This window comes from Corvus kubaryi, unplaced genomic scaffold (assembly GCF_017639235.1).
Source record: "Corvus kubaryi isolate FWS band 111438036 unplaced genomic scaffold, C.kubaryi_AGA036_p1.0 55505, whole genome shotgun sequence".
Taxonomy (NCBI): domain Eukaryota; kingdom Metazoa; phylum Chordata; class Aves; order Passeriformes; family Corvidae; genus Corvus; species Corvus kubaryi.
The window spans coordinates 1-13,158 of record NW_024581411.1 but is presented as its reverse complement, the minus strand read 5'-3'; the positions used below and the strand labels follow the sequence as shown (position 1 = coordinate 13,158).

The window sequence follows — 13,158 nt, the reverse complement described above, 5'->3', positions numbered from 1 at the left end:
CCAGCTCTTTCACACGAGCAAGGTTTGAAAGTCAAGCTTTTATTAATATTTTTCTCCCTACATCAGCAGATAAAGTGAATTCTCCCGGCCAAGTGGGACCCTGCGGGAGGGTGAGCGACCTCGGCGTGACAAATGGAAGCCATGTTGATTAATGCTCCTGGAAGGAGCTCAAATTCCAGGGGGATGAGGACACTCGTGAGAGTCTTCCTAGGGAAAAAGGGGATTTTTAATCCAATCCAATTTTATTCATGTACCCATGTGCTGCTTCAGCAGAGCCCTGCTGCTTCAGCAGAAGCTCCTTCCAACTCGGCGATGCCAAAGAGATTCCACGTTGTTCTCCCCAGGCTGTGCTGCTCCCCCACCTGAGACGGATTCAGAACGTCCCATGAACTGTCCTGGCTGGCTCCTGGCTCCGGCCAGGGCCCCGTGACTCATGTGCTGAGTAGCCAGCCCTGACCTTCCTCCGGACAGGGAAGAGCCCTGGGCCTGACCGGGCTGGACGGGGAGGAGAGGACACGGCTGAGGAGTCGAGTTCCTGTGGCTGAGCTGTCACTGGGATGGCAGCGATGGGACATCGGCTCTGAGGAGCCTTCGTTTGGGTCTGTCAGGGCACACGTTCGTATGAGCAGCACAGAGATGTTTGACTGGAGAAGGGCAACGTGTCTGGGAAGGGAACGGAGCTGGGAAGGGGCTGGAGAATTCCTGAGGGAGCTGGGAAAAGGGCTCAGGCTGGAGCAAAGGAGGCTCAGGGGGACCTTGTGGCTCTGCACAAGTCCCTGACAGGAGGGGGCAGCCGGGGGGGGTCGGGCTCTGCTGGCAGGGAACAGGGACAGGAGGAGAGGGAACGGCCTCAGGCTGGGCCGGGGGGGCCTAGTTGAATACTGGGAAAATTTCCTCATGGAAAGGGTGCTCAGGCCTTGGCAGGGGCTGCCCAGGGAGGTTTGGAAGCTCCGCCCCTGGAGGTGGCCAAGGAAGGCCTGGATGTGGCACTCAGTGCTCTGGGCTGGGGACAAGGTGGGGACTGGGCACAGCTTGGACTCGATGATCCTGGAGCTCTTTCCCAACCCCAATGATCCTGGGATTCTGTGCTTGTGTCACTCCTGGTGGTGTCCTTGGCAGGAGGGCCTGTGCCAGGGTAAGGGTGATGGAGTTTGAGCTGATGAAGCCCCAAGCTGTGGCTGCCCAGGGTCACCTTCCCGTGCTCCTGTTCCCGTGTGCCTGGGACAGGGAGCGCCTGGGGGGTGAGAACCCCCCGCAAACACACGCCCAGGGCCTCTCCTTGGCTGGGACTCCAGGGCTCTGAGTGATCCCCGGCCCCACTCCCCACGTGCTGCCCCAGGCTCGCTCTGGAATCCCGGGCTGGGGCTCAGCTGCCAGCCCGTGGAGGGTGAGAGGGGACAGCGCCTGTTCCTGCCCACAAAAGGGCCTTTTGTAGGCTCTGCACAGCCTCCAGCTGCTGCTCCCAGCCCGGGCAGGGCCAGGGGCTTCCCGTTCCACAGCCCTGCTCACGTTCCCAGTGGGAAGCACTTCTGCCTGGCTGAGGAAGAGGGGGAATGAGGAGAAATGTCCCATTCCATGGAGTGACAGCGAGGCCACGCTCTGTGGTGGCTGCGGGGGGACACCGGAGCCTGTCCCCTGCCCAGGGCTCCCCGTGGCTCCCGCTCCACACCAGCCCTGGCCCCCGGCTGCCCTTCATTGGAAAGCCCTTGCCAGGCTCTGCTGTCCCTCTGGTCCGTGATGGTTTCCTGATGGCTGCGAGCCCGTCCTGCCCTGGAATCTCTCCCGGTTGTGTGCCAGGCTGCTCATTCCCAGCTGCTCCACTGAACCCCACCGTGGGTTTCCACCATGCTTCCACAGGGATCCTCTTTGGAGGAACTGGGTTTTGGAGCATTTGTCCTCTCGTGGAGACGGCAGAACCTGCAGGGTGAGTTTCAGCTTCAGGGGAACCTGTGCTGTGCTGAGAGAGTAACGCAGAAAGGGCAGGAGTTCATGGAATCCCATCCAGTGCCACCCCATCCACGGGCAGGGACACTTCCCACTGTCCTAGTGGCTCCCAGCCCCAGTGTCCATCCTGGCCTTGGACACTGCCAGGGATCCAGGGGCAGCCACAGCTGCTCTGGGCACCCTGTGCCAGGGCCTGCCCACCCTCCCAGGGAAGAATTTCTCCCTAAATGCTTCCTAAAGGTGCCTGGGGAGAGCTGGAGGTGACAGGAGGAGCTGCTGAGTGCCTCTGACCCACCTGAGGGATGCTGGAGGCTGGTGGGGGCTTGGAGGTGCTGGGGAAGGCTTCACCTCCATCCAGATGTTTGCATCTGTGGGCTGCACCTGAGGGCCCCAGTAACAGGATCCCAACGTGTTCAGGGCCAGGAGGGCTCTGACTGCTGCTGCCACGGCTGCGCTCTTTCAATTCGCCTTTTGTGCCGGGAAACCCCAGAAAAGTCCCCTGTGCCTTCCTGTTCCCAAATGTCACCTCGGGCCACAGGTCCCCAGAGCACTCTGGGTAGGGGGCCTGGAAGCTGTCCCCATTTCCAGCATAAAATCGTTTACAAAGCTTTAATTACTACTGTTAATCGATACTATTATTGGGATTTTAATAACTATTGATGAATCCTTGCCCTGACTGTGGGAGGGAGAGTTGGGTGACCCCAGGGAAGCACCCCAAGGGGCTGGGAGTGTGTGCAGGAGGAGTGAACACTCTCTTATCCCACACTCGCTGTTCCTGCACTGATGGGTTTGGGTTGATGATGTCCATAAAAGCCATCCCTGGAAGTGTCCCAGGCCAGGTTGGACACTGGGGCTTGGAGCAGCCTGGGATAGTGGGAGGTGTCCCTGCCCATGGATGGGGTGGGATGAGTTGAGCTTTAAGGTCCCTCCAACCCAAACCATTCTGGGATTCTGTGATTGATTGCATTAATATTATTAATTAATATTATATATAACATTATAAATATGAATGTCATAATCAATGTAATTAATATTAATAATAACAACTGTGGAGTGGATTGAGGGTCACACAGGTGTCTCCACTGGGATATGCAGAGTTATTTAATTGCTTTAATCACTTCCCCCCCCCCTCTCCTTGTACAGGCAGCCTTTGGGGAACCCCCCGGCTTTCCTCTGGCAGGAGGGGTGAGGGAACTGGCGGTGGGGATGGATGGATGGATGGACGGATGGATGGATGATGGATGGATGGATGGATGGATGGATGAGGGACGGACAGATGGATGGATGGATGAGGGATGGATGGATGGACGGATGGATGGATGGACGGACGGACGGGTGGATGGATGAGGGATGGACGGACGGACAGACGGAGCCGCGGCGGGCGGGGGGAGCCTGGGAGCCGGCGAGCCGCGGGTCTGGTTCTCATTAAGCGGCCGTGCCGGGCCAAGAAACACAGCAGTAAATAAGGGCGAACAAAGCCGCCCCCTCCCCGCCGCCCCCCGGCCGGGCCGGCCGCGCTCGGGCTCCGCGGCGGGGGAGGGACCCGGCGGCATAAAGAGGAGGAGGTCGGGCCGGAGGCGCCGAGTCGGGGCGGTGACAGCCCGGGAGCGGCGGCATGGCCGGGCCGGGCCCCCCCGGGCCCCGCCGGGGCTCGGCCAAGGGCTGGGGGCTCCGCCTCGCCCTCCTGGGGGGTCCTGCTGGGGCTCCCCCCGCGGGGCCGGGCGGGGCCGGCAGGTAAGGGGGGCTGGGGGCGCGGGGGTGGGGATGGGATCGGGAGGGGATGGGATGGGGATGGGATTGGGGATGGGGATGGGATCGGGAGGGTATGGGATGGGGATGGGATTGGGGATGGGATTGGGGATGGGATTGGGGATGGGGCTCCGGGCAGCGCTCTCTCCCCCCGGTGCCCCCAGACCCCGCGCTCGGCGCTGCGGCTCCGCAGGGTTCCGTTGGGATGGGAGGGCATGGGGTAGGATCGGGCACCCCCGGCACAGGGACGGGGCCGGCTCTCACCCCCCAGAACTCCGCGGCCGGCTCAGAGCCCCCATCCCGTGCCCGTCCCGTGCCCATCCCGTGCCAGCTCCCGGCCGTGGCTCTCGGGAAGGAGGGAGCTCGGGGTTGTGCTGCCGTGCGGGTTTGAGCGTGAAACGCGGCTCGTTCGGTTGGTGAGGAAATCCACGATTTTCTCCAGAGGTTCCTGTCACTTTTTAAATGGGAGCCGGAGGAGGAGAGGGGGGTGCCACTTTCACTTCGGCCGCCTGTCCCATCTTCCTCATCCCGATTTCCTTCCCCAGCCCCTCCGAGAAGTCAGGGCTGATGTTCCTCCGCCCAAAACACATTTTTTGTTATTATTTTTTCGCTTGCGAGCTTTGCCGGGTTCTCGGCTGCTGCTAAGAGAAGTTTTCCAGCAGCTCCAAGAGAGCTGTGCAGCTGGGAGGGGAACAGGGAGGGCGGTGGGAGCCAAAGCTCTGTTTGGATAAAGAGAGGAGAAGGGAAAGCTGCCTGCTCCGGCGGGACTCCGGGCTCTGCAGGGCTCCTTCGGGCTTCCCCCCCCAGCCCCACAACTCGGGCTGCCAACATCCCAAACGCCAAAGCAGCGCTGTTCCCCGCAACATTCCCAAAAAGGGCTGGGGATGAGTGTTTTCCAGGAAATCAAGGGAAGGGGGGTGTGGGAAACCCTTTCTGTGCTACATTTGGGTTTATTTGAGTAAGATTGAGGCCCCGTCTCATGCTCCGTCTCTCAGATTCCCAGCAAAAACTATAGACAAAGCAGTGGGAAATTTGAAGTATCTTAACTTAAATCTCATCACTTAAATCTCCTAACTGGGGGATTTTTGGGACGTGGCCCAAAGCCCAGCCGAGCAATCCCAGCAGTGGCCGCCCCTCGTGTCCCATCCTCTCCCCAGCCGGCGTGGGAGAGAGCTGGGACCGGGACAGGCAGCAGCTCCCTGCCCTCCTCCCTTTGGGAATTAAAAATAGTGGGGTTTATTCCTGTGCTCTGTAATGGGAGGGCACCAAACCCCACCGGAGCTGCTCCCCCAGCAAGGCTGAACCCGTGCCTCAGTTTCCCCACGGAAAACGGGGCTGGTGTGTGGCTGGGCTTGGAGGGCCTGGCTGCTGCTTTCGGAGGAGGTGAGGAGAAGGAAGCTGGGGTGGTGCCACCCCTTATCTGCAGTTATTCCTGGAATCTGATTCCGGGCTATATTTAATGGCACTGATTAAATACCTTGGGGCGATAGCGCCGGGTGCTCCCGGGGGACAGAGGTGGCCGGGCAGGGTGACCTGATCCCATCAAACTCCAGCAGCGATTCTCAGCCCAGAACTCCACCTTTTCTCTTCTTTTGTCTTTTCAATAACTTCATCTTCCCTCAAGCCCAGCCCCTGGGTCGCAGCACGAGGAACCCAAACAAGCCTATAAAATCATAAAGCCCTGAGCCCTGTTATTCCACTCCCTGAGTAAATAACTTCGTTGGGGAAGATAACTCCATCCAAGCTTTCCCCCTGACAACATTTGGCTTGGCGAGGTGGCCCAACCCTTGACATTTTTGTTCAGCCTCAATCCCTGTCTGCAGCAACTTCAGATTTTAATTTTTTGTTCTGTTGTCATCCAGGCTTAAGTCATCAGTGGCTGCTCCCTGTGCTGCAGTCAAACCCAGCCACATTGTTTAGGAAAAAAATAATCTTAGAAAGTCTGTCTGCCTTGGATTGAGCCAAGGAATGGCTTGTGCTGCGCTGCCCGGGGGGCTGGGATGGCTCAGACAAACCCTGACGTGCCACAGCCCTTCCAGCTCCTCTGCTCCTGCTCCTGCTGCAGCCCAGCTCCGGCTGCAGAGCATGGCTGCATTTGGGGTGATGGAACCGCACCTCCCTGTCCCACAAATCACAGAGTCATGGAGAGGTTTGGGTTAGCAGGGAGCTCAAAGCCCATCCAGAGCCAGCCCGGCCATGGCAGGGACACCTCCCACTGTCCCAGGCTGCTCTGAGCCCCAATGTCCAGCCTGGCCTTGGGCACTGCCAGGGATCCAGGGGCAGCCACAACTCTCACGTGCCATCTGGTTCTCCAGGGTGGGTTCCAGGGGATTTAGGCCACAGTTTTGGGACCTGGGTGGGAGCAACGCTCCTGGGAGCCTTCCAGGATTAAGGCTGAGCCAGCGATGAGGGACTGGGCTGGGGAGGGGGTGATGCTTTGGCTTCATGCTGGTGTCCATCCCCAGAAACACCTGAGAGGAGGCTCTGGATGTTGGTCCTCAGCTCTGTCCCTTCCCAAGTTCCCTCTGGTGTGGCTGTGGAGGAGCTCCAGCTCTCGAGGTCTCACAGGGTCTGTTCACCAGGTCTTCTCTTCCCCAGGGCCACCGCCCCAAGGAGAACGAGTGACCCCACACTGGCTCCTGGGGGGCCGTGTCCGCAGAGCCGTCAGCCTGGAGGAACAGGTAAGGGCAGAGCTGCTCCCTCCTCCCTCCCTCCCTCCTCTGCCTGGAGGTCTTCCTGGTGGGATGAGGATGGCGGTGCTGAGCTTACAGGATCCGTGAGCGAGATGTGGAGTTCGCAGGATCCATGAGGAGCATGTGGAGGGTCAGGATCCATGAGCAGAGTGTGGAGGGTCAGGATCCATGAGCAGGGTGTGGAGTTTGCAGGATCCATGAGCAGGGTGTGGAGGTTCAGGATCCATGAGCAGAGTGTGGAGGGTCAGGATCCATGAGCAGGGTGTGGAGGTTCAGGATCCGCCACCGTACACAGGTGATGAACAGGGAAAGCAGAGGATGCAGTAGTGAGTTAATTAACACGGTGTTAATGACTGCTGGGCAGGAATGACTGCTGGCCAGGACTTCCAGGAGCTGCAGGGTGAGTGAAGGGAGCTGGGGAGCTTGGAGAGAGGAGCTGGAGGTGGTCTGTCAGCTCCTGGTTTGGCCAGGAGAGCAGGACCAGCTAAGGGAAAGCGCTGCTGGATTTGGGAGCAGTGGCCTTGGGCAGAGGCCTGCAAGGAGCAGAGGGCATCCCTTCCCAGATGTCACCCCCTCCCTGCGACCCCCACTGTCTCACATCCCTGGGTGAGGTGCCTGTGGCCACCCTGGCCGGGCTTTGGCCCCTTGCCCAGCTCTGGGCTCAGCCAGAGCCGCAGCTGCCCCTTGGCCGGGAGGGGCTGGGGGCTCCTTTGGGCACATCCAGTCCCTTCCCAGCACGGTTGTAGGCGGCTCTGAGGAGCTGCTCTGCTTTGAGCTGAGCTGAGAAGACCCTGCTGGGCGGGGACTCTGGTGGCATCTCACCCGAGATGGTCCAGGTGAGCCCTCCTCGCTCCAGGCAGGAGACGCCCGAGGCGGGGCCGGCTGTGCCTGGGAGAGGGGTTTGTGCTGCCCTGGCCCCTCCGGTGCCTTTTCCAGGGGAATCTGGGCAGGCTGCTCCTGCAGGAGCTGGAAGAGCCCATGTGGGTGCTGCGGTCGGCCTGGAGAAATGTCCCCTCCCTGCCGGGCAGCCCCGGACCCGTCTGTATTTAACCTGGAAGCCGCTTGAGATGGGGAACACGTGGCAGGGGAGGTTTATTTCTGCTCCTGCCACACACCGGTGCCCCAGACGGTGCTGGGGGTGCAAATCGCAGCTGGGGGATTTCGGGGGATTTCGGGAGCCACGGGGGGACTCCGGGGCTGGGGTGGCTGGGCAGGTCCCGCCGTATTTCCTGGCATCTGCTCTGCCTCCAGCTCCAGCCAGCCTGGAACAAGGAGCCTCCTGTTCCTGGGGGAGGGGAAGGAGGGGAGAGGGGCGTGGTCGGTGCGGGGAGCAGGGAGGTTTGTGGGGGAAGGATGGGGGCAACCGGGCAAGGGATGGGACAGAGCCCCACACTGGCCCTTTTTGCCCTGGTACTGCTGGCGTTCATATTTATGGATCGATTTAATCCGTTCCACCCCCACCCTGTCTGCTCCTGCCCTCCAGCAAAGATCCTGGAAATAAACTCGTCTGTGGGAATGCCAGCAGCCCGCCCTGCCAGGAGACAACATTCCAGCCCATGGAATGATGGGTTCAAGTGTGGTGACCCCCCAGGCTCCTCCACCCCTGCCCTGGGGCTGCTCCTCGTGCAGCACTGGGATGCTGCGGGATGCTGGGGGTGTCCCATGGTCCCTGGGGACATCCCCGTGTCTCCTTGTCCCCCAGCAGCGAGGCCGGGCCAGCAGGAGGAGGGTGGCGGTGGCCCTGCGGTGCCATCGTGTGGGGGCTGGCAGCGCTGGGTGGGCCGGCCCTGCCTTCCTGCACCCTCCTCCGTCCCATTGTTCGGGCTGAGCTCCCCGGGCTCCCGGCACACATGGAAGTGATTCGGGAGAGGCCGGGAGGAGGTCGTGGGGACCCTGACTGCAAACAGCTCCCTTGCCACCACAGCCTGCGGTGGGACCCTGCCCCGCATCCTGCCCCACATCCTGCTCCTCCTGCCCCACATCCTGCTCCTCCTGCCCCACGTCCTGCCCCTCCTGCCCCGGGATGTGGAGCAAAGGCTGCCGGAGCTGACCCGGGGCTTTTCCAGCCCTTCAGAGATGGAAATAGGGGTTGCACCCGGCATTCTGACCTGGGCATCCAGCCCTGAGGGACGGGAGTGCCCTGTCCCCACCCCGGGAGCCTGCTCAGCCCGTGGTGTTCCCTGCCTTTCCTTTCCCTTTGGAATTGCTTTCTTCCAGGTGTGGTTTCTTGCTGCAATGGCTTCCCACTGCCAGAGGGCAGGGATGGATGGGAGATTGGGAAGGAATTGTTCCCCATGAGGGTGGGGAGCCCCTGGCACAGGATGCCCAGAGCCACTGGGGCTGCCCCTGGATCCCTGGCAGTGTCCAAGGCCAGGCTGGACATTGGGGCTGGGAGCAGCCTGGGACAGTGGGAGCTGTCCCTGCCCATGGCAGGGGTGGAATGAGATGCTCTTGAGGGTCCCTTCCATTCCAAACCTTTCTGGGATCTTGAGGGCTGAGGAGTCCCAGGCACAGGAGCTCCTCAACTTCCCTGTGGGTCTTCCTGGCATCCCGTCTGTGTGCAGGGACACCCCTTGGCATCGATGGAGCTTCTGTCCATCCACTGTTCCCCTCACACCTCGGGCTCGTCCATGAGGTCCCTGGAGCAGCCCCTGGCTTCCTGTCCTGGGGGTAGCCATTCCCGTCCTCCTCCCCGCTGAACGGGGATGCAGAGCTGGAGCATCCCGTGCTGCCGGGTCAGGGTGGGACACCCCGATCCCGGGGATCTCTGCACACCGCGGGGAGGTCCCGGCCCTGCCCCGGAGCAGGAAGGGAGGGGAGGGCAGGAACAGGCTGCCCGCGGTTCGGGATGTGCCGCAGGTGCCGAAGCACCTCCCTGCCCTGCTCCCTGCAGGGAGCCCCTCTCCCTTTGCGAGGTGTGGCCGGACTGAGCAAACCCTGCCAGCCTTGTTTTGAACCAACCCAAATCCTGCCTCTGCCTCCAGGGCCTGGGCTGCCCTGCTTCCCTGACTCCCCGGGATGCTTTTCCAGCGAGCAGCCGGCGCGAGAGGCTCGTCCATGAGGTCTTGGCCAAGTGATGCAATCCCGAGCTGTGTTCCTCAAAGCCTCAGTGCTGCCGGGATCCAGCTGCCTGGGGAGGCCCTGGCGCAGCCGAGCTGCTCCAGCTGCAAATGCCATCACCAAATCCTCCACGGAGCATCTCCTGCTAACTTCCATGCCTGTCCTCCCCGTCACATCCGGGCTCTGGGAGCTCCCTTAGGAACTCGTGGGAGCTGCCTGAGAGTTGGCCAGGCCGTGAGCTGAGTGGGGCTTTGGGACTCGGCTTCACCGGTGATTTCCCAAGGAACTCGGTGCTCCCTGAGCCCGCTCCTGGGCGAGCCGCTCTCCTGGAGCGGGAGCTTCCCAGCAGGGATGGAGGGAGCCTGGATGAGGAGCATGGCCGGGAGCTGTGGGGAAACAGGGAAGAGCAGCTCAACGCCCTTGGCCCTCTGCAAACAGCGCTGAGGTTTTTCTGATGGATGGAGTGAAAAATAAAACCAGACTTGAGCTGGACCTGGAGGGCTCCCGGACCAGTCACAGGCTGGGGCCCGGCCAGGGCAGAGTCATCCCAGCTGCAATTCCACAATTCCAGCCTCTCCCAGCCCAGCCCCTGTGGGACTGGCTGTGCTGGGGCATTCTGTTTGTGGGTGCTGGGGAAAGGGGATCAGGGAGCAACAGGAGCCTGGGAAGGTGCTGGAGCCTGGGAAGGTGCTGGAGCCCAGGATTTTATCGGAGTCTGTGAGGATTGCTGGGACCCAGGAGGACGCTGGAGCCTGGGGCGATGGTGGAGCCCAGGAGGATGCTGGATCTTGGAATGTTGCTGGAGCCTGGGAAAATGCTGAAACATGGGATTATATTGGAGCCTGGGATGATGTTGGAGCAGGACGATATTGAACTCAGGGATTACACTGGGTTTTGGGATTATGCTGGAGCCCAGGATGATATTGGACCCTGGGATGATACTGGAGCTTGGGATGATGCTGGAGCACAGGACTATGCTGGAGTCTGGGATGATGCTGGAGCCTGAGACAATGGTAGAGCCCAGGATGGTGCTGAAGCCTGGGATGATATTGGAGTTTGGGATGATGCTGGAGGTGGGAATGTCCTGGAATCCAGGATGATGCTGGAGCCTGGGAAGACGCTGAACCCAGGAGGACGCTGGAGTCCAGGAAGAAGCTGATCCCGGTTCATTTCTGGTGTGCGGCACCTTGGCAGGAGCTCTTGGGGCCCCAGCTCCCTGCCAGGCTCGAGGCAGAACAAGCAGTGTTCAATGAATGCAGGCAAAATGAGCAGTGTTTAATTAATGCCATCACCTTGCCTGGCCTCAGTCCTGCCCAGCACAAGTGCTCTTCGAATTCCCCTTTCCCTGCTTTTACTGCTACTGGTCCCTCCAGGAGCTGAGCTGGGCCCATCCGAGCCGGAACCAGGATCCATCCCCTTCTTGCCACTGCCCCTCCAGGAGCTCTCAGGGGAAACTGAGGCACGGGGAAGAGGAGAGCTTGTGGCACATCCCCTCACAGGGAGGGGAGACACATCCCAGCGGCAGCCGTTTGTTTTCCAGCCCTTGGCAGCCCGGGAGATGGGATGGGAGCTGAGAGCGCCGGGATAACCCTGGACATGCATGTGTCCCTTTAAGACGGCAGCTGGGAAAGAGAATTTTGCCAGCACCGGCCCTCAAGGCGAGGCAGGGAGTAATTGCTGGGGAATTCTAAACCGGGAAGGAGCCGGCCGGGACTCGGGGAGGAGGAGGAGAGGGCTGCGGGGAGCGGGTGTTGGGGAGATCAGAGACGGGGAGAGAAAAAGGGAGGGCAAGAGGGGGGAAAGGAGGGAAACGGCAAGAAAAATGTACAGACCATGTTTGGCCAGGGAGCGATGTTTGTACAAGATCGTGTTCCAAAAATACCGCCCGTTCCCAGCGCCGCCGGAGGAGGGGATGGAGCCCCTGCCCGGCTCCTCCCGGCTCCGCAGGGCCCCCCCAGCCGGGCCGGGGCACCGGGGACCCGCTGCGGCCGCGCCGAGCCGGGGGGACTCGGGGAGCTGCCGGAGCCGGGGCTTCGCCCCTCTCTGCTCCGGGGCTGTGTTCTTAGAGCGCTCCGTCTGCTCGCCTTTTCTGGAGCTGGGCAGACGGAGCGGGAGGTGGAGAGGGCTCAGCCAGCCCGGCTCCAGCCCCGGCTCCATCCCCGCATCCCGGTTCCATCCCCGCATCCCGGCTCCAGCCCCACATCCCGGCTCCAGCTCCGCATCCCGGCTCCAGCCCCGCATCCCGCGCTGGAGGGAGCGGCACCTCCCTGTCCTCTGGAATTGGGGCCGTAGGACCCAGCCCCGGGGGCTCCTTGGAGCCACAACCATCCCATGATGTCTGAGCAGCTTTGTGGGGTGGCACTGGAGCTCACTGTGGGTGGAGGTGCAGGAACAGCCATCCCGGGAACACAAACCCCACAGCCCGGCCGCAGCAGCGCTGGTGTCCAGCTGCTCCACACCCCAAAGGGCTTCGTCCCGTGAAGCTGCCCTTAACTGAGGGTGAGGGTCCCCTGAGGCTGCCAGGCCGGGGGTCCCCTGGTCTCCCCAATACCCAGGGCTGGGGGGGCTGGGTTGCAGAAGCAGCAACAGCGCAGCCAGCTCCACAGGAATTAGCGGGAAGCAGATTTAACCTCTGCTTCATCCCGAGTGTGAATCACCCAGCTGTGCCCCCTCCCTGCTGCATTCCTCGTGTTCCAGCTGCAGAGCCCTGTGATGCCAAGAGCAGCCAAAGCCGGGCCCTTGCGGGGACGGCTCCTTCCTGTCCCCTGTCCCTCCAGGGCCATGGCCAGGTGATGGGGTCCCGCGGCGATCCCCAGGGCTGGCAGCCTGCTGGGCTCCCTGCGTCCTTCATGGACGGGGAGGGACCGAGGGACACATCAGGGAGAGTCCAGGCCATGGACATCAGGCAGGGCGATGCTTTCAGTGTCCCCAGCGCTGGGGACGGGATGTGGGGACACAGGGAAGGGCAGCACTTTGGGCTCCAGCCCATCCTGTCACGGGCAGCTGGGCCGTGCTGCTGTGCATCTAAAGTCAGCTTCCCATTTAACACCCTCCAAAGAGAGGGAATGAGTAAAACCACTGGCATCCTGGGGAAGCTGAGTCACTGTTTCCTTTCTCTGCCCGGTATTTTGGGGTATTTTTAGCAGCCCCTATCCGGTGCCCGGGGGTTGGTGGTTATTTCCATCCCCCCCAGAGGTGCACATGGGCACCGACCCTCCCAGGGCTGAGGCTCCATGGGATGGAGCACACAGAGACCCTGCTCAGGATGCTCCTGGCGCTGCTCCCCATCCCGGGTCCCTCCTGGCTGTCCCTTGCTGCCTTTCCCTGGGGAAGCTGCCAGCAGAGCTGGGATTTGCTGCCTCATCCCTGAACCTCAGGGTAAATCCTCCATTATCCCTGCTGGGCTGGGAATTCAGGGAAATCACCTTCCACAGCTCGTGGCAGGGGTGCAGTAGGTGGAGCAGACCTGGGGAGGAGAGGCTGGGATGCCCCCGGAGCTGGGAGCAGGGAAGGTGCTGGGGACAGGGATCTTTCCTAACCCCATTCCCTCCTTTCCTTGCAGGTGCCGGCACCTGCCCGGGCTGAGGTGGCTGTGACGGCCGAGGGCAAAGAGCTCGTGCTGGTGCTGGAGAGGAACCAGTGAGTGTCGGGGCTGGGGCTGGGGAGGGGACACTGGGGATCCCTGCCAGGGTCCCACTTGGACTGGCAGTGT

General features: G+C 61.6%; 1 long non-coding RNA gene across 1 annotated transcript; it reads left to right on the top strand.

The window, feature by feature from the left end:
- Positions 1–3,631: 3,631 nt before the first annotated feature.
- Positions 3,632–13,106, top strand: LOC121672377. The gene is made up of 3 exons (XR_006018828.1): positions 3,632–3,678; positions 6,292–6,374; positions 13,009–13,106. It is a non-coding gene; the product is annotated as an uncharacterized LOC121672377 (long non-coding RNA).
- The last annotated feature ends 52 nt before the right edge of the window (positions 13,107–13,158 follow it).